At 39.6% G+C, this 22,385-nt stretch overlaps 1 protein-coding gene across 1 annotated transcript in view; it reads left to right on the top strand.

Moving 5' to 3' along the window:
• RHOJ (ras homolog family member J) overlaps positions 1-22,385 on the top strand; it is an 84,601-nt gene that overhangs the window by 1,291 nt on the left and 60,925 nt on the right. The window lies entirely within an intron of this gene.

Below are 22,385 nucleotides of genomic sequence, written 5' to 3'. Positions count from 1 at the left end.
CCCCCCCCCCCCCCCTGTAAAATCAAATGAATAATACTGGGGAAATCCCCTGAAATGCGCCTGAGGTTCATCAACTTTTTTTTATTGTGAATATTTTAAAATGTAGTGTAATTGCATCGCAATTCTTTTTTAAAAAAAAAAGAAAGAAATCACCACTAATCACACAACTGTTGAAAGAAGTGTTCTTGCCACTTTTCCTATATTCACCATGGGCCATTCAGAAATGAAAATGTTGAGAATAATAAGCAGCAGAATTTTAATGTTGCTGTAACAATTTGGTGCTGTACTACTATACTTTGATTTTCTTGGGGTTGTGGGTGGGGGGAGAGTAATAAAAGGGTTTAAAAATCTATCAGGCGATCTGTATCTTGAAGGAAAAGAAACATTTTTGATTGATAGGTTTTACAAAGTAAAAATAAAGATAAAATAAAATCTGAAACTTTTTAAAGTATGTCCCCAAAGGACAAAATTGGGGATAAAATAGTTTAAAGCGTGATAGTTAACATACTGTAGTCACGACTTAATCCTTCCAGGTATGTATATTTGTAAGCACTCTAAAGTTTGTAGTGTGACTGCTTATCAATGTGATCTCTTATCTAAATGTTTCCATTTTACTCTTTTTCTCTTAGTTTCCCAAACAAGTCTTATTTAATTTCTTAAAAGCAAGTTCCTGAAATTCTTCAGAAGTTCACAACAGCCTCGATTTTATAACTTTTTAAAATAGTGAGCGGTTTGGTGAGTTGTCAGAGATTTGAGATTTTGTAAGAGGAGCATTTCCTTCCCCTTGGCTCTGGATCAGACTCCCCAGAGGGGAAGCAGCCCACAGGAAACCTGTGTGAGTGTTGGCTTTGTTATGTGGCCGTTTGGAAGCCTCTTTCTGCAGGAAGTAGCTTCTTTCCAGAGCTAAACAATCACCTAAGGCTCCCCGCCCCTCCTCGGCTTACATGGCTTATGGCAATATTACAAAGCAGACAGGGAGAGAGCCACAGTGTCCATTTCCCAGCAATTTTCTGTATTTGTAGAAATTAAGAGCAAATTTGAATGCGGGCTCCCTTAAGCTTTTCTGAAAATACTAGAGTCCCGGTGCATGAAATTCGTGCACTCGGTGGAGGGAGAGGCCCTCAGCCCAGCCTGCGCCCTCTCACAGTCCAGGAGCACTTGGGGGGGGATGTCCAACTGCCACAGAAGCGGGAGAGGCTCCCACCACCGCCACTGCACTCGCCAGCCATGAGCCCGACTTCTGGCTGAGCAGCGCTCCCCCTGCGGGAGTGCACAGACCACCAGGGGGCAGCTCCTGCATTGAGCGTCTGCCCCCTGGTGGTCAGTGCGCATCATAGCGACTAGTCACCCCCCACCCCCGTTCAGTCGATTTGCATATTAGCCTTTTATTATTTAGGATAATGACTATGCCCAGGGAAGAATATTTTAATGAGAATAGAATAAAGAGGAGAACAGGTAGGCTTTCACCTTGAGGGGAAAAAATGAATTATGAAACTATGGGGTCTGTGACTTAAAGTTACTAGGATAGTTGTAAGGTTACTTATTCCACATCCTCTTTCTGCCAGAAAAGGAAAACTGGCTGGTACCTAATTTCAAGAACGTTTCGATCAAAGGTGGAACTCAAAATCTCCTAAAGGAAGAGGTTTCAAGTGTTTTTGAAACATATGTATCCCATCCCCATCCTTGGGTGAAGCAATTACAGTGTAGTGTCAGAAAGAAAGAGAATAACACCATCTTTACAGGTAAAGTCAGCCAATAAAAAACAAACAAAACCAAAAACATTAGAGATCAAAGGCTGAACTACCACTAAATTCCACTAGAGTCGAATTATTTTATATTTCAATTGTGCATATACTTGTTATTTGAACATCAATGCATCTTAAAGATTTTGGCTACTCAATGATTTTAGCTCTCAAGAAATCACAGCCACTATACCCAATGCAATCATTTGCACATAGTAGGCATTGCCAAACATTGTTGTTCCAATTTATACTTTGTACCTTTTCTTAAAATATATATTTTTTTATTTCAGAGAGGAAGGGGAGAGGGATAGAAACATCAATGATGAGAGAGAATCATTGATTGCCTCCTGCATGCCCCTCATTGGGGATTGAGCCCACAACCCAGGCATGTGCCCTGACCAGTAATCAAACCATGACCTCCTGGTTCATAGGTCAACACTCAACCACTGAGCCACACTGGCCTGGCACTTTGTACCTTTTTAAGTATGCAATCTTTTCATATGCTTTCAATCAGATTACAAAGGAAATGAAGACATGAGCCAATACATCTAGGATAGTAATTAAGTGAACGTTTCCATCAATAGAGGGATCTCCTCCATCACAAAGACTCTAGCTCCTTTTAACACCATCCTCTAAATCTATGAGCTAAATTCTTACACATGAGAATCTATAACCAATTGTTAAAACAAAACTAAACTAGATAATGCTCTCTTCTTCATGTGGAGTAACCAGTATCCAGTCCCTGTGTCCTACCAGACTATTCTGAAATGACAACCTGCATGCAACTGATGTACTGAATCTTTAGAAAATTGTAGTTCAAGTCAAAGATAGCCTATCCCTTGAATATGTTTCCCTAATAGATGCCCACCACAGGAAGGTAGAGATATAATAGTAAGGATGGAAGTACAGCATACCACTCAAAATGGTAAGCTCTGAAGCCAGACAGCCTGGTTCTTATACTGGCTCTGCCATTATTGTGTGACCTTGAGCAAGTTACTCAACCTCTCTGTGCCTCAATTATCACAAAAGGAATAAAAGACATAACAGAGGTATTAGGATTTTTTTGGGGGGGGGAATAAATTAATACATATAGTTCTTAGAACAGTGCCTTACAGTGGTAGGTGGTAGGTACATCATAGCTATTATTATTAAAAATAGGGTCTCTTCACTTACACACACCTTTAAAAGGGAATTAAAATATCACTAAAAGATAAAGACTATAACAAAGAAAAATATAATTCCAAGAATAGCCTCGAAATGGAGTAGGGTGTGATGGAGTATGTGTACTGGCCTTATAGTTATCATGAGTATTGATAATTGATAAATATATACACACGGAGTTATAATAGTGGGATATTCACTTGGGAGAGGAAATATCAGTTGTGCATGAGTGATTATAGAAAAATCAATAACCAACTAAAAAAAAATTTTCAGTTTTATGAGACTTAATAATTTCCCCTTTTTCCCATGTACCAGAATCCGAAAGTACATCTCCTCCGCGTCGCTTTCCTTGACTCCAAGGGGAGCTCCTTGCTCCATCTTCAACCCATCTCCAGAAATGTGTTAACATTTCTAGAACACAACTTCCACCATTGGATAACAATTTATCCGTTTCGTTTTATGAGACTTAATAATTTCCCCTTTTTCCCATGTACCAGAATCCAAAAGTACATCTCCTCCGTGTCGCTTTCCTTGACTCTCCAAGGGGAGCTCCTTGCTCCATCTTTAACCCATCTCCAGAAATGTGTTAACATTTCTAGAACACAACTTCCACCATTGGATAACAATTTATCTTAGGTTCCCAATCTCACTGTGCTGTTGGCTGATTGTATCTTGTGTTGTGGCTTTAAATATTACTTAGACACAGATGACTCCCAAATATGTACTTTGCCCCCAATAACCTCCTGAGACCCAGACTCAGATATCCAACTGTCCACTTGGATATCTAACAGGCATCTCAAACTTAACCTGACCCAAACAGAACTTTTTGTTTCCCCCAATCTACTTCCCCCGCAGGCTTCCCCATAGAAATACATGAACCCAGTTGCTCAGAACAAAAAAGCTGGTACTCTCCTTAAATTCTTTCTTCCTTTGACCATGCCTTCCTTCCTCTCCATCCAACCTCTGCCAATACCTTAACATTCAAAATATATCTCAAACCTGACTACTTCTCCCCGCTAGGACTAAAATTTGGGGGCAGTAGAATGATGGTAGAAAGGGTCACTCATGCCTTTTATAGGTGTACCTAAGAAATATGTCTGGGCCCTGCTCCCCACTCCCTTCAGGATGGCTCAACATGCCCTAACAACCAGAGCTTTCACAGCTTACCATGAACAACCACATTTCTTCTCCCATTCTATCTTTATCCTGTCTATAGCTTTGACTTTTGTAGCAGACCCATCCCTGAGAAAGTACTAGCAAATAATATTTCACAAGACATGACAAAAGGATAGCACGTTCATTTTGAGTTTAGTCAGAGTGCATGTTGAGTTAGACTGTGACTGTGGTTTGTATGTTTATGTGTGTGGGTGTGTGAAATAAGCCCATTCAGCTGAAATCTGGAAAAGATGTACCTCATGCACCATTTCCATCACTCTCAGAGTAGTAGGCATTGCCAAACATTGTTGTTCCAATTTATACTTTGTACCTTTTCTTAAAATACATTTTTTTTTATTTCAGAGAGGAAGGGGAGAGGGATAGAAACATCAATGATGAGAGAGAATCATTGCTTGCCTCCTGCATGCCCCTCATTGGGGATTGAGCCCACAACCCAGGCATGTGCCCTGACCAGTAATCAAACCATGACCTCCTGGTTCATAGGTCAACACTCAACCACTGAACCACACTGGCCTGGCACTTTGTACCTTTTTAAGTATGCAATCTTTTCATATGCTTTCAATCAGATTACAAAGGAAATGAAGACATGAGCCAATACATCTAGGATAGTAATTAAGTGAACGTTTCCATCAATAGAGGGATCTCCTCCATCACAAAGACTCTAGCTCCTTTTAACACCATCCTCTAAATCTATGAGCTAAATTCTTACACATGAGAATCTATAACCAATTGTTAAAACAAAACTAAACTAGATAATGCTCTCTTCTTCATGTGGAGTAACCAGTATCCAGTCCCTGTGTCCTACCAGACTATTCTGAAATGACAACCTGCATGCAACTGATGTACTGAATCTTTAGAAAATTGTAGTTCAAGTCAAAGATAGCCTATCCCTTGAATATGTTTCCCTAATAGATGCCCACCACAGGAAGGTAGAGATATAATAGTAAGGATGGAAGTACAGCATACCACTCAAAATGGTAAGCTCTGAAGCCAGACAGCCTGGTTCTTATACTGGCTCTGCCATTATTGTGTGACCTTGAGCAAGTTACTCAACCTCTCTGTGCCTCAATTATCACAAAAGGAATAAAAGACATAACAGAGGTATTAGGATTTTTTTTTGGGGGGGGGGAATAAATTAATACATATAGTTCTTAGAACAGTGCCTTACAGTGGTAGGTGGTAGGTACATCATAGCTATTATTATTAAAAATAGGGTCTCTTCACTTACACACACCTTTAAAAGGGAATTAAAATATCACTAAAAGATAAAGACTATAACAAAGAAAAATATAATTCCAAGAATAGCCTCCAAATGGAGTAGGGTGTGATGGAGTATGTGTACTGGCCTTATAGTTATCATGAGTATTGATAATTGATAAATATGTACACACGGAGTTATAATAGTGGGATATTCACTTGGGAGAGGAAATATCAGTTGTGCATGAGTGATTATAGAAAAATCAATAACCAACTAAAAAAAAATTTTCAGTTTTATGAGACTTAATAATTTCCCCTTTTTCCCATGTACCAGAATCCAAAAGTACATCTCCTCCGTGTCGCTTTCCTTGACTCTCCAAGGGGAGCTCCTTGCTCCATCTTTAACCCATCTCCAGAAATGTGTTAACATTTCTAGAACACAACTTCCACCATTGGATAACAATTTATCTTAGGTTCCCAATCTCACTGTGCTGTGAGCTCTTGAGGGAAAGGGCCATGTCTTGCCAAATCAGTGTTCAGTGCTCAGTCCTCCTCTTACTTGGTCTCTTGGAGTCTTTTCTTACAGTTTGTTACTCTCCTTGAAACACTTTCTTTACTTGGTTTCAGAGACACCACATTCTCCTGGTCTTTACTGCCCTCACTGGCAGATCTCTCTCCATCTCCTCTGCTGCTTCCTCCATCTCTTCCCAGCCACTAAGTGCCAGCATACCTTCGAGCTCAGTCCTTGGCCCTCTTTATTTACACTCATGCCCTGGCTGATTGTATCTTGTGTTGTGGCTTTAAATATTACTTAGACACAGATGACTCCCAAATATGTACTTTGCCCCCAATAACCTCCTGAGACCCAGACTCAGATATCCAACTGTCCACTTGGATATCTAACAGGCATCTCAAACTTAACCTGACCCAAACAGAACTTTTTGTTTCCCCCAATCTACTTCCCCCGCAGGCTTCCCCATAGAAATACATGAACCCAGTTGCTCAGAACAAAAAAGCTGGTACTCTCCTTAAATTCTTTCTTCCTTTGACCATGCCTTCCTTCCTCTCCATCCAACCTCTGCCAATACCTTAACATTCAAAATATATCTCAAACCTGACTACTTCTCCCCGCTAGGACTAAAATTTGGGGGCAGTAGAATGATGGTAGAAAGGGTCACTCATGCCTTTTATAGGTGTACCTAAGAAATATCTCTGGGCCCTGCTCCCCACTCCCCTCAGGATGGCTCAACATGCCCTAACAACCAGAGCTTTCACAGCTTACCATGAACAACCACATTTCTTCTCCCATTCTATCTTTATCCTGTCTATAGCTTTGAGTTTTGTAGCAGACCCATCCCTGAGAAAGTACTAGCAAATAGTATTTCACAAGACAAAAGGATAGCACGTTCATTTTGAGCTTAGTCAGAGTGCATGTTGAGTTAGACTGTGACCGTGGTTTGTATGTTTATGTGTGTGGGTGCGTGAAATAAGCCCATTCAGCTGAAATCTGGAAAAGATGTACCTCATGCACCATTTCCATCACTCTCAGAGTCAGAGTTGATTTTGTTTGTGGCTCTTTCTTCTATCACCCATCCTTCCTAGAGCTTGTCGAAAACCACCTGTGTTTGGAAACTCATTTTAAGCCACTATTTGCAAACTCAGGCTGCCTATGCAGGAAGTTAACACAATTCATGGAAAAGGGGAGGAATCTAGTTGCTCTATCAACTGAGTGATATGTAAAAGGAAGTTTTCACAGAGATCTGAAAGTCAGTTCTAACTTTTTCCACCTAATTAAATGGTGATGGGTTCAAGGCAGATTCAATCATAACGTTAATGGCCAAAGCAGAGGTGGGTCCAATTTGCAGGAGGGAACATAAGAGAATAAAAAGTGAAAATTTTAAAAGCTCCAGGCCTATACAGGTCTGTGATACAGTTCTGCCCATTAGAGAACATTTACTCAGTCGTTTCTCTTTTGTTCCTTCTAAAGACACCTGAGAGTCTACCTGTGTTTGGAAACTCATTTTAAGCCACTATTTGCAAACTCAGGCTGCCTATGCAGGAAGTTAACACAATTCATGGAAAAGGGGAGGAATCTAGTTGCTCTATCAACTGAGTGATATGTAAAAGGAAGTTTTCACAGAGAGCTAAAAGTCAGTTCTAACTTTTTCCACCTAATTAAATGGTGATGGGTTCAAGGCAGATTCAATCATAACGTTAATGACCAAAGCAGAAGTGGATCCAATTTGCAGGAGGGAACATAAGAGAAAAAGTGAAAATTTTAAAAGCTCCAGGCCTTTACAGGGCTGTGATACAGTTCTGCCCATTAGAGAACATTTACTCAGTCGTTTCTCTTTAGTTCCTTCTAAAGACACCTGAGAGTCTCTGGAGAATGGGTCATGTTTTGTAAGCCAAAAGGAAACCTAAACAACTCTCATGGGACATTAAAATAAATCACCAGGATTTTAACTTTAGACACAAATCTAAAAGAAATTAGTGAAAGGGGAGACAAGAATGGGCCAGTGGAATCATTCACTCTATTCCTTCTAAATGTAATGATGCTCAAAACCCTGTCTCGTAGGTATCCAAACCCCCAATATCTCTTTTTTGCGGCACTGTGATGTATGTCTAATGCTTTTTCTGGACTCTTGGAGGCTACACCAAAGGCATAGTGACAGGAATTATATGGCTAGTTCCTTCCACAGTCTACACTGTGATGCCTATTAGACCCATCAGGGTCAGAGGCTCCAGGGGTAGAAATTATACTCAGAAAGCAAAAGTATAGTGCAGAGGTGGTAAGTTGTGAACTGCTTCTCTCAGGTGTAAAAAAGAAGAAGAAGAAGAAGAAAGAAAATTAAGTATCTACGACCAGAGTGACTCAGGAAAAGCCATGCTCCCAGGTTTAGAAACTACACCTGCAGAACCTGCCTACCTCCCAGTGTTAGCTGCCCACAAATCAAGGATTGTAACCAATTCAGGCTGCAGCGGACAGGCTCCCAGCAACTGAGGCTTCTAGTTCCACAGAGCCTGGCTCCCTTCGCTGACCAGCTAGGAAATGCGTCATAAATTTTACTACTTAACTGCCCGTTGAGGTTGGGCTTCAGGTAAACAGTATTTTATCTCTGGGATGGCTTTCCCAAAATCTGCCATCTCTCTCTCTCTCTTTGTGAGTCAAATAGCGAACTGGGCTCGGTACACTGGATGTCTGTGTTTTTGGATACAGTCGGCCTGTTCTACAAATGTAGGTAAAGGTGGACAACACAAGGCCTCTCGGGAAAGGACAGGGAAGAGAACAGAGACTGTCTCTCCATTTCGTCTTGGTTCACAATACAGCTTTCATTCAGGGTGTTCATCATTCCCAATCTCAGTATGGGGTAGTATTAATTATGAAACCCAAACGCCACAAGAATGTGTGTGTTAATAGCAATAACGACAACTGTACACTCCTATAGTCCTTCAGTCCCACTTGTATTTTCATACATCGATGGTTTCCTCCTCACAATGACCCTATGAGGTGCTACTATTTTCCCAATTTTACTAATGAGGAAATCAAGGCACAAAGATATTTACCAATTTGCCCAAGGTCAGATACCTTGCAAAGGAAGAAGTGAAGGCCATGAAACAGTAAACAAACAAGTAAGCAGTGTATCGGTTTAAGCTAATAACATTAATCAAAAAGCCAATGTTAGCTAGCCTGCTATCACAAACAGACCCAAACATGTAAGGGATTCACACCGCAGTTAAGGGTGTCCCTTGCTAATGTTATGGTCTTGGGCGGGCATTCGAGTCAGTGGGGCTGCTTTCTTCCATGTGGTGATCTAGGGACTTGGGCTCCTTGCATCTTGTGACCCTAGGATCTCCAGTTATCTGCGTCCAAGCAGCCTAATGAGAAAGAACATGGAGAAACTTGAATAGAAAGTTTTATGGGCCAGGTCTGGAAGTGACAGGCATCATTTCTAGTAGCACTCCGGAGGGGATAACTTAGTGACAAGGCCACACCTCCCTCTAAGCGAGGCTGGGAAATGAAGCCCACCTACATGGCCAAAAGAGGGAAGAATGGATTTTGGTGGAAACTAGCCATCTCTGCCTGCATCAGACTCTCCAGTCACCAAATACCCTTGCACACGTTTTCCCACAGGCAAAACAAACTCACCCTTTTCCTAAGAGGAACCACCCGGGGTCCCATCCTGTCACTGAAGCAGGTCAAAGTCCAGCGTCTGCAGGTGGCACACTGTCCTTTCCATCTGATGGAGATGTGGCTCCTGTGGTCCAATGGAAGACTAATTATCTGTCCTATATGTACAATCACCCCTGGACAATGACAGATGGGGATGGGATAACTAAAATATTCCAGCCCCCTTTCAGAAAAGGGAAGAATGGGTGACACATAGCAATAACAGACCCCTGAAGGCAAACACAGGGAAGACCCTGCCCTGGAAGTGGGGGGAATTGATCCTAATGCTGTTGTCTGAGAGGCATTCCTTCATCCATTATTCTTGACTTTCTCTGGCGAGGCTCTTCAGGAGGTTTTTCTGCCTCATCCATAGGACTCAAGGACTCACATCTGAATCGGACCTTAGAGGGTATGTTTTCCTTGGGGGCTGCACAACTTCAGAGCCTGTTTCTTACTTGTGCAGTTTGGGGGCTCACGTGGTTTTTGGGGGGTTTTTTTGTAGTCATAGCATATTTAATCCAAGCTTGACGTTTCTTTGGAAATACAACTCTCTCCAAAATTTACTGGGCTTCTGGTAAGTTCCATGTGTCAGCAACCACATCTAAGACTGAAGTGTCTTTTCTAGACATAATTTCTTAAACATGTGTTATTTGTCTGCTTCCTCTAACCAATGCCTTTTGCTCTCAAATTAACCTTGGCAACCTGGAGGCCCTATGAAGCAGTAGGCTTAGATAGAAGGGCAATACTTGCTGGGTCTTATCTCTGACCCAGAGATGATTCTCCTATTTAAATGGAGAAATGAATATTGTTGCTCAAATCCTTTTTTTTTTTTTTGCTCAAACCTTTTTTTAATTGTATCTTTTATTTGTGAATCCCAAAATAATCAATTTTCCCTGGCCAGGTAGCTCAGTTGGTCAAAGCATCGTCCCAATGTGCCAAGGTTGTGAGGAGGGGAGGGGGGGAGCAAACCCACAATCCAGGCACGTGCCCTTGACCATGAATCAAACCCTCAAGCCTTTGATACTCGGGATGATGCTCTAACCACGAGCACACCAGTCAGGACAATAAATAAATATCTTTTAAAATAATCAATTTTCCAATTGTATAAGGCCATTAATATGTGTTCTATTTATCTCTGCTTTAAAAACAACAAATTCAGCTCTTTTCTTCCTTGTAACACCTTGCTAAACACAGTAAGAATTCTGGCACTTCCCAACCTTTCCTTTGAGTGTTATAAACTCTGCAGGAACTAGGTTTATCTTCCATGTTTCACAGACAACAGCCTTGTAAAATATTTTTCCACAGAAGAACATAGATCTTTAACTTTCCAGCCTGTTCTGTGTTGTTGTTTTTTTATCACCTGCCACTTAATGGCTAAGCCAACACTTTTTAAGTGTGTTTTTTTTAATGAGGGCAGCACACAAGATAGGATAGGATGCTATAACAAATAGGTTCTAATATACAGGGATTTAAACTATTAGAATTCTATTTCTTGCTCAGATCACAGACCTGAGCAAGTATTCACATTGGTGAGATGGTTCATTCCATGTGGTCATTCATGGATGGACTTCTTTCCATCTTGTGACTCTGCTGTTGCCTAGGACTTGGTAGTGCTCTGTATCTAGACAGTGAGAGATGAAAGGATATGAAGGAGTGAAGGCAAGGAGTAATGGGTGGGCCAGGTCCACAAGCTGCTTACACACCAGTTCTGTTCACATTTCATTGGAGAGAAATTAGACCCTCGGCCACACATAATTGTAAGAGAGGTGAGCTATAGGCCCAAAGAAAGAGCAAACCAGTTTTAATAGATTTTACATTAAATACACTAGACCCACATAACAATATAAACTGCCCTAACCATCACATTTAGTCAGGTGTTTACTCAACTACAAATGACATGCCTGTATTTCTTAAGTTTGCCTGGTCATCAGAAAAACCTGCTTGTTAAAAATGCAGTCTTTGGTCATCCAGGGCTGCTACATCAGACCCACTAAGAAATAGAGCTGCAAATATAAACTTCTATAAGCACCTTAGGCATTCCTGATCAGATGAACCCTACGAAACTCCCATGTTAGAGTTCAAAACCATTTGGAGATTGTAAGTTCATAGTTTGATCTAATGTAATTTTAGCAAATTCAAAAAACCCTTCTTTATGCTATAAAGGTGCCTATAAATAAAGTTAAGAGGAACAATTCTATAATCAACCATCAATCAGTAAAAAAGCCATTTAACATATATAAATTATACATATATAATTTTATCTATGAATAATGTGTGTATATATATAAAACAACAAATTTTATATTTATTTCTATAAATAAATATAACATGTAATTATATATATATATAATTTCTTGACTTGATAGTTTCTAACAGGAGAAAATGTATAAAACCAGAAGAGGCCTTCAGAGCTGCTCAAAAACAGCTAGGAAATTCCTAAATGAGGGACCAGAGTGCTTGCCAAAAAGATCTGTACCCATGGCTGGGACACAGAGACCCAGAACGAAAGAGAACATGCAAGGCTGAGAACTAGAACGTGTTGGGAGAAGGCTGGTGGGAGGCTGGGAAAGCCTCTGAGACTCAGAACAGAGATAAGTGGGGACTATAAACCAGGGCAGGAGAGAGACTAACCAGGCTACCTTGGGTGCACCAAGCAGGAGGGAGACTAACCAGGCTACCTTGGGTGCACCAAGCAGGAGAGAGACTAACCAGGCTAACTTGGGTGCACCAAGCATGAGCTGCTGGGAGAAAAGCCTCAGTCCTGATTAGCAAAGCTTTATAAGTACTAGTATGAATGGCTGTGGGCTGAGCCTGCTGCCTGTAAAACAATAATCAGCAAGACTGTCAGATCTTCAGAAGGGTCACTGAGGGAAATCGGAGAACACATACCCTCTGGAGCAAAGGAGTCTTAAAAAACAGGAAGGAGCCTGAAATCCTTGGGGTGGTTTGGGGGGGTTCTGTCTTGGACGCTGTTATAGTTCTTCCATCTCCATCCAACTCTACTATTGTGAAATGAACAGAAACATCTGTTTCCCTTCTGCAAACCCTTCTGTTCTTCATGCTTTGACCTCACATTTGGGGAAAAGGAGAAAAAGATGGAAAGTCGCCTAAAATTCAATTTCTCAGAGTCCAAAAAGTTTCAACTTGGACTAGAACCTGGTTCCTGAAAGAGACAGCGTGTAAATTATGGAAGAGGCAGAAATTGCGTAACTGGGACTCAGGCAACCTTATCTGAACAACCAATTGATAAGCACTCTTGCTAGTGAGGAACCAAGCCTTCCTTTGGAGCCTCTCCAGCTTTTTTAAAGCAAATTAGTAAATCAGGACTTAGAATGTGATTCTACTTGCCAACAACAGAGAAACAATGATCTGTGCGGCCGAAGCAGAATGCACCATAAGGAACAAAATTGCTTCCTGATCCTTTTATATCCCAGCAATATTTACAGTTTCTTAATAAAATAGTAATTAGCTAGTTATTTAATATGTGTCGAGCCCTGTGTTACCACTGCTATCTTTCTTGAGCCTAACATTATCTCCAGGTAATAAGTATCTTCATTTCGTAGGCAAGAAAACTGAAACTCAGAGAAGTAACTTGTCCAACATCACATAGCTAAGTGTCAGAATGGATATTCAAATCTACCTAGTTCAAATGTCACCTCCTCAATGAGGCCAGACCACCCTGATTAAATTGGCTCCCTTTCAAAACCTGATTATTCCCTCTGTAGTCATTATGTCGTTTATTTAATTGCCCATTGCTTATCTCCTCATAGAATGTACGCTTCATGAAGGCAAGGTTCTTTCTGTCTCATTTACTTTTATGTCCCCAATGCCTAGGAATGAGGCTACATCCCAGCAATGCCTACCGAATAAATGACTGCTTAATTGAATGAATGAATGAATGAATGAATGAATGACATCCAAGCATCTCACAGTCTTAACCACTGCAATACACTAAAGTTAGAAGCCTGTGTGAAGTGTCAGGATAATTTTCTATGTTGAATTTAACCCTCCCACATCCTAAAAGGATATATCCTAAGCATCATGAACATGCATTCTGAAATATTGTACTGCCTTTGTTTAAAACATATAAAACAATTTTATTTTTTTAGGAAAAAAAATTCCAAAAGGTTTTGCTTCCAATCAAATTTCAAACTTATGAATTCTGAATAATTTAACTAGGCAAAAAGTTGTTTCCCCAATTATATTAAAGATTTCTATTTGATATCTGTTTTTCAGATGTCATATACTACGGGCAAAAAAATATATATAAATCCTTAAAGTATGTACTGTACAATTTTTTTCAAATAATGAGATAAATTAAGGGAAAAAACAGTAAGTCAGTAATCTCCTTAATGTATATCAGATATAAGCCTCTTAAGAATTATAAGTGATGTTTATAAATTGCAGCCATTCATTCTCTAGAACGTGTACTAATTTTCAGCTGCCATGCTTGCAAGAAGTTCAATGAACATGTTCATATATATTAATAATGGGGCATTTTACACTTGTCAAAGTAAGAGTTGTTAGGAGAAGAATGGCTATGCTCTCTCTCCCCTCTGATCATATTGGATTAGCTTGTTCTATGAGCCCTAAATGCTTCTTTTCTCAACTAAAATGAATTTCATATGACACTTGCAATAGTTCAAGATGGTAAATAAGAGCCTTAAGAATATTCAATAATAAACAGGTTTTAACCAACATTTTCAAAAGAGACAGAGTGAATATTCAATCTTAAGTGTCAACATTAGGCACAAACTTTGCTGTAGAGGTTTTACACTATTCTTTTTATTCATTTACCCTCCTAATAACTGTCTATACCAGCCTCCCTTTTAGGTGAAATTAATCAGGTGGCAGATCAAAGCCACTTCCTCTCACTCAAGTTCAGCAAGGATAGTGAAATCCTCATTATGCACAGAATAATGAGTCTTAATGTATTTGAAGACCAAGGAAATTTTCATCCTTGTCATCCTGAGATAATAAATACATCTAGACCTTTCCAACGCCCATTAAATATATAACCCATTCTTTTCCCATTTTTAATGGGAAGCTCCTCAAGAATTCACTTCAAGTCCATCACAAACAACTTGTATTTCAAACCCATAGCCAGGGCACAGTAGCTTTTGTAATTTTTTGGCAGGAATTGGTATCTTGTCAACAGGGTTAGGTGCAGCCCTAACAGGATATAGAAGTCTAGACTAAATAATCTTTTTGATCACCACTATCTTGCATCTCTTCCCCTTGTTATGAGGAAAATAATGTGTTCTTAGGTTGACACATGTTTTGGTATTACAGGAAACATTTTGGTCCCTGTGGTTACCATAGATCACTGTGTTTTATAGCAGTGAATACTCATGCTGACATTGTAACAGACAAGCTAGTATTACTGGGATTTAGTATGTAGCAGATTACAAATCATCCTAACTGACTTTTATGCCTCATTCACTTCCTACCCGTTAACATAGTAAAACCTTCTTAAGAGTAGTGTACATCAGCCAAACATGCTATTTAGCAATTTCACCAGTAACCACAGATTGAATTCCAGTTTTGCAAAAAGAAATGTTCCAGGGTAATCTAGAACTCGGTCCAAGGCCATCTAGAACTCAGTGGATTTTTCTGGATACAAAAATAAATCTTCATGCCAACCTATACACAAACCCTGAAGTATCTACAAGAGGTCATAAGAGTTATTTTGGACCCTACCACATTATAAACTAGCCTGAAGCATAGTAATGTACACAGTAAAATAAGTTATTTCACATTGTGCCTATTTATATATGTGGGTCCTCAAGTCATTTCCAAAATTTCAACTGATATCCAAGTGTTAGCGCTTACAGTAGTAGGGAAGCTATGGAAGGAGGTCAGGAATATAGATTAATCGACGCATGGCTTTCAAAGGATCTACACATCATTTGAAAAAACACATTTTATTTGCTTTCACTGTAACAAGGAGCTAGTACATCCATCATAGCTTTCCTCTGTGAAATTATCACTGCCTCAGCTTTCCCATCTGTCACCATGTCGTGAACAGTGAAGACCATTGCCTATGAAATGGGGAAGAGAATTTCTATTCCATTGACGGAGGCACTTAGTTCCACTTTCACAGCCAACATCTGGTTACTTTCACAAACCCTGCAATTAGCTCAAAACCCAGAGAAAAAGAGCAGCAAGTGAAGCAGTTTTAGGTTGAGATGAATCAGCCCACAGAATGACCCATTTGGCCCATTAAAAATTGTTCACATTTTTCTCTTTCTTTGTAAAGGGGCACCAACGACCTTTAAATGAAGTAACCAAAAATGGTGACTTCGGAAGATTTAATGCATTTTTTTTCTTTTCATGGTTCTTAAAATCAATAATCTACTATTGAAAGATATATGACATATTCAAGAAAGAGCCACACTAAAATGGTTTTGGTTCGTATTGAGTCTTTGCATGTTCTCCTACTTCTGTTTTTAAGGAGCCTAAACTTGCTTTGGTATGTACATGAGCTTTGCTTCCCCTCTGAGGACAGGGAGGCCCCTCTTCTCAAAGAAAGGCAGTGCTGTATTAACTTGACAAGAAGCTCCTGATTAGCCAGATTTCATGCTAATACCATTTAAATGTTATCCTTTATTAAGGGGAAAATGTAAGAAGCATTTTAATGGTATATGTGAGAATCACAGAAATTCAGTTATGGAAATTACATTGTGATAGAAGAGGAATGAAGAAGGGTTGAGTGTTTCTTCCTTGGTGAGTTAATCAGTGATTCAGAAGGAAGAATGCAAGTCCACCCCTGAGCGATGTCTATCAAATCTATGGAAAGAGAAAATTAAGTAAACTGTCTCTGTGCTTTTTCAAGGACAAAGTTCTTTTGGGCTCAAATCCTTGTACTTTTTCCACAAGGATCCATCAGGATCCTTTCTTGGGTACAGACAACAATCCTCCTCTATTATTTTTCAAATTTCTGCTTTTTTCTTGTTTCAATATCAAGTCTCAGAAACAAGATCCTTATATTCTAGGGATGAAGACTAATAGAGGATATACTTTGTCCCTGGAATCCATGACTAGGTAACAACACCTTACTCCCCAAGAGAGGTGCTGTTTAAAAGCAGGATCTGCCTGGAGTCCTGTTCTACTGGATCAGTGTATGCATGTAACATGAGAAAACTGGATGTTCTAAGAGAAGAGGTGTTTGTGTGTGTGTGTGTGTGTGTGTGAGAGAGAGAGAGAGAGGGGGGGGAAGGGTGGAAGAAGAGAGAGAGAGAGAGAGACCCCAACTCTCTTGATAGGAAAAAGAAGAAAGGAGATATATCTCTCTATATATATAAAAGGCTAAGTGTCCGTCCTTCCCTCTGACCAGTAGCAATGATGCTCACTGACCACCAGGGGACATACGCTCAATGCAGGAGATGCCATGACGTGCACTGGTCATTTAAAAATATGCCATTTAAAAATGGCACCACGGACCTGGCACTGACAAACCAATGCTCGGCTTCCCCCAAGTAGAACACAGGCCCCACCACCAATCCAGAGCGACAGCCCACCAAATCACAGCTGACGCTGCCATGGCGCAAAATGCGGCCCACAGCCCAGCCCAGCCTGGAAACAGTCACTGTTGGCACTGGGTAATGATGTCACAGCCTCCTTGGAGTTTCTTCAGCCCAGGAACACGGCTTGCTTTATAGCCAGGTGCAAACATTTTACAGTTCAACCAAATGTTTGTGAAGCGTTTTCCCATGCCTCATCTCATTTGATCCTCACAGAAGTCCTGGAGTAGGTAGATAGGAGAGTCAGTGGAATGCTATTTTCTTTTCATTAGCAAGACAATGGAGATTTAGAAAGTTTAGAAACTTGACCCGACTGAAAAGAAGTAAGAAATGGTGGAACTTGAAAATTACTACAGGTTTTCTCACTGTGCAGAATATATAGTCAAACACTGCTGCAGTTAAATATTTTACCCTTTGTTCTCCCTGCCTGATCTACAATAATAATCTGCTTCATGTTGATATTTACTGCTGTGTTGCTGACAATTACCCGAAAGAGAAGTTGGGGTGCTTCACTGGGCTGGAAAAAGTTTAGCTAAATCAGAAAGCAGGTCTAATTAAGCAAGTTTACTCTATATATATAAAAGGCTAAGTTGACTCGCACATGCGCCAATCGCACGCATATGTTTCAATCTGTCAATTTCGATCATGAATTTGGTTGACACTTTTATTATAGAGAAAGGGCGAATAGCGATATTAAAATATTTCTTCTAATTAATTTCCTTTCAATGTGCACGAATCCATGCACCAGGACACTAGTATAGTAATATTCCTCAGGTATTGCCCTTACACAATTCTGCTTTTTCAGATCAGGGTTCAATCTCATCCCCGTAAATTGACTGCAACATGTTTGTTTGTTTTTAAGAGAAGATGGTATTATCCATAAACACTCTTTAAAAGCTTCTATAGTCTCATTTTATAGTTCAATTTTACCCCGAGTACCTCTAAAAATATCTTGTTGAGCAAATTTATTATCACTATAACTCTCTCTAACATGAAATTTTGTATTGAAACCAAGTTATCTAGGAAGAAACCTGTCTTCTTGATAACAATGTTGTAAGGTTCCCCAGGCAACTAATCTGTACTAGCCAAACATCCTTAAGAAATTACAAATTACATAATGCACATGAAAACATTTCGTGTGCTAGAAAACACTATCAAATGCTATTTTTTCTTATTTGTAATAAATCACTTTATTTATTAAATGCACTACAAGTATAGAATGACATAAGAAGTAATTAGTCACAAGGTACAGCAACGGCATAAAACCAAACATCCTCCTTCCCCAGGACCACATCCCTAGGAATGCAATCAATCCTATTTGTTCCTCTACACATGCCTAAGCAGCATGGATGCTCCAGTGCCAGAAATCAGGCTCAGGACCAGAGATCTCTGCTTCGTGTGCTGTACCTCACGCACACAGGCTGCTTGTTGCTTTTGTGGGTGGAAAACACCTCAGAACTGCTGGCGTTATCTCAGCAGCAGACGTGGGAGGGGAGTATACGGGTCTCCACAGCCCAAGCCATCCAGCTGCAGTACCAGAAAAAAATAGTTTCTAATCAAGCATGTAAATCCATTTTTATTACCTTAAAAAGACTCACAGTAAGAACATTTGGATATTAAAGCACTCTATTCTAAAGACATAATTGTAATTTTACTGTTTACTGTTGGTAATGTACCTCAAACAATTTATTGCCTACTGAAAATCCAGGCCTACTTTATACTAAATTCTGAGTAGTTAATAAGTGCAATTAGTCCCTACTGGGATCAATGCAGAAGTTGGTTGTTTGGAAGATTTTGTCTGCTTCTTTTCTGATTTCCCTAGCATTCTCCGACTTCTGAAGTTCAGGATCACCCTTATCCCACACCCACATCCTGGGGACTCTCGCTAACTCCCAGCCTTGTTCCTCCTCAGCCCCTGCACCCCATCAAGAAAAAGCATTTTCCCTAATTGCATCCAACTATCACTTAAACAACTCTTCTCACTTATATAATTATCATTGGTACATTTTTAAGCTATAGTTGGAAGTTGAGGCTGGAGATAAATTCTCCCCTGAGCAATATAAATTGCCTCTAGCTTTCCAGAAAAGGGCTGTGTTTGCTACCAAAGAAGATAAATTATTAACATATAATAACCTCATCCTTGAGTTCCATAAATACCAAAAATCTTTCCCTTCTCAAGCAATTTCAACTCTAAAATGTTTATTCAGAGCTTGTGAAAATCTATTTAATATTTTGATATTTACTTCTGTAAAATTAGTAATATTTCATTGAGACTTCTGATATAACCATAATTGCAAAAATCTAGTTTTTTCCTCTTCCTGAAAACCTCCAAAAGAAAAAAAAATAGAAAACAAAAATACAAACTGTATTTTCAGTAAAATCACGACATATATTTCAAAATATTTTTAAATGATGCCTAAAACAACAGAATTCTCAGAAGAAACAAAGGGAGTAGAAAGAAGCTGAGAGAGATCCTATTAGTGATAGGTCTCGAAAATTGCCAACAAAAAATATACTTTTTGAAGAAAGTGAGGGATACACCTAGAAAATATTTATAGCCCATGTACATAAAAGAGTCCAGAAAAGAGAATAATCTGAAGATGTTAGAAGCCTCCATAGACCTGGTCCAGAGCACAGAATCTAAGTACTTCATGAAGAGTCAGATAAAGGCAAATGCAAGAGAGGTTTCTGGCAAGTATTTAAGGATATTTTAACGTTAGAAAATCTGTTAATAAAATTAATAGGCCTAAGGAGAAAAGTGGTATGATCATCTTCATGAGGACTGAAAAAGAATTATAATAATTAATCCTTACACTTTTATTTAAATAACAATAGGGAATTGATTATATGATAGCCCCCAAAGATGACCATTGTCAAATTTCTCCCTTCCCTGTATAACTATGTCACTCTACCCTCAAGAGGTGAAGTTCATTCCCCAAACCTTGAATCAGGACTGGTCCTGTGTCTGTTTTGACCAAGAGAATGAAGAGGAATTGATTTTCTGATACATCAAAACCCAGAACTTCCTTTCTCTTAGAACCCAGATGTCAATGTTGTGAAGTCCAAGCCATATGAAAAAAACAAAATGAGAGCTAAAACTCTGATCAACAGTGCCAGCTGAGCTCCCTGACAAGTCAACACCAACTACCACACATAGAAGTGGGCCGTTTTGGAAGCTCCAACAAGGTCAAGCTCCCAGAAGACTGCAGCCCAAACTGACATATTGTAAAGTAGAAAGGCTGTCCAGCCAAATCTGGTCAACCCACAGAAACCTGAGATAATGATTATTGTTTTAAGTCACTAAATTCTGGTGTGGTTTCTCATGCAGCAATAGACCACTTACACATGGGTATTTGCTTATCTATCTCAGTCCAAAAGCCAAGATCGTGCTTAACTGGAAAAGGCTAGAAATACAGTGGGGCCTTGACTTACGAGTGTCCCGACTAACGAGTTTTTCGAGATACGAGCCATCTCTCGGCCAATTTTTTGCTTTGAGTTGCGAGCTAAAATTCAGGTTACGAGCCAGCTTCAGATACCCCACCACTAGTTGGCGCAGTGAACATCACAGTGAACGCCACAACATCAGCCCAGCATCACGTGTCTCACTCGTTCACTTTTTGATTTGACATACGAGTAATTTGAGTTACAAGCTCCATCACAGAATGAATTAAACTCGTAAGTCAAGGCCCCACTGTAGTTCCACTAAAGTCAAAAATAAGGTAAGGATTCCCCTATTACCATTTTTATCTAACACTTTATGGGAGCTACAAGATGATGCACTTGGATAAAAGAAAAAATATTAGCGGTATTTTTTTTTTAAGTTTACTCTCTCTCCTCCACTCATTCTGGTCTCTTTGCTGTTCCTTGTAAGTAAATTTCTCCTTTAGAGATTTTGCTTTTGCTGTTCCCACTGCCTAGCACTCTGTCCCCAATAGCCATACAACTGGCCTGCTCATTTCCTTCAGAGATCTACTCAAATGTCACTTTATTAGCAAGGTCTTCCCCAGTCTCTCTATATAATAATGAACTACTTCCACTTATCTTGCAGAATTTATCACCACATAATATATTACACACACATATGCATGCGCTCACACAGCACATTTCTTTACCATCTGTCCATTAAGATGAGGGCTATATCTCTGGCATTTAAAAGAATGTTGGGTACTCAATAAATATCTTTTGAGTGAATGATTCAAGTTTACAAGGGTTTTCACTTTCTAGTTATTTTTATATCTTGGTTTTTCCTTAATTTTTTATTAATCTCTACCTTTTCCCTCTGACTTTTTGAGTCCTTTATAGATATTAGAGCATACTTATGAATAAGCACAGAAAAGTTGAACAATTTCATAATTTAGTGAACCCAACCATCTTGCTGGGTGATATTACAACTACTCAAACAAATCAAAATTACTTTCTATAAAACATGCCATACTTGAACTATTGTTTTTCCTGGTTATGTGGGCAAAGAACTAGTCATGCTTTTACAAAATTTCATCCTATAACTATGTTGCACAGCCATGGTAGGAATGGATGCACACACATGTAGTCAAGAAGATGTGCTCTGGATCAAATATACCTAAATTAGACACTCGGCTCTGTCTTGCAGTGGCAGTTTCGTCTCGGCTTCACTTACATTCTTTAAGCTACAGTGTCTTCATTTGTAAAATGGGGACATGATAAGGACTTATTTCATCAAGGACATGAGGATGAAGTGAGCCATATGCATCAGTCAACATATGTGTCAGTGTTGAATAACTATCAGTGCCTTTGCTATTGTGTGTGTGTTTCATGTGGGAGAGGTACTTAATCCAACTTCTGTGTTCTTCTGTAACATCTGATCTCCTAGGCTGCATTTTCCCTGACTCTGGTCAGTTTCCAATATCCAGGGAAGAGTACACAACACCAAATGTCCACATATTAAACCAGTATAGAATGAATGTTAACTTGGTTTAGTTCATGAGACACTGAAATGAGGATGGGGGTTTATGGAGTGTGTATATATGAATCTCTCTCTGTAGAGAGAACAGAAAATGACAGTACTTGGGTGGTTAGGACACTGGCATGCCTGAGGCAGTGGATGATATGAAATGACTTCCTGGGGTCCCTTCTAGACCTACACTTTCTTTCTCTTGGTAAAGCCTTCCCACACTATAGGTTTCATTAAATCATTTTCAACTAGAGAATTATTACTACCTGCCTCAAGTAAATTCTTACATTCTTGGGTTTTTGGCCATACTTTCTTCCTTTTTGATACTTGAAAAGATTAATTTTCCTAAGCACTCATTACAGTTAAATTCAGGATGGATAGGAAAAGCTGTCTTATTTCCCCCCAGCTACACTTTGCTAGATTATCATCTCAAGGAGTATTCAGACAACAGCAGAAGGGAGAAAGCTACATTAGAGTGCCTGGGA

The sequence above is a fragment of the Myotis brandtii genome, unplaced genomic scaffold (genome assembly GCF_000412655.1).
Source record: "Myotis brandtii unplaced genomic scaffold, ASM41265v1 scaffold423, whole genome shotgun sequence".
Taxonomy (NCBI): Eukaryota; Metazoa; Chordata; class Mammalia; order Chiroptera; family Vespertilionidae; genus Myotis; species Myotis brandtii.
This window is presented reverse-complemented; position numbering and strand designations above follow the sequence as displayed.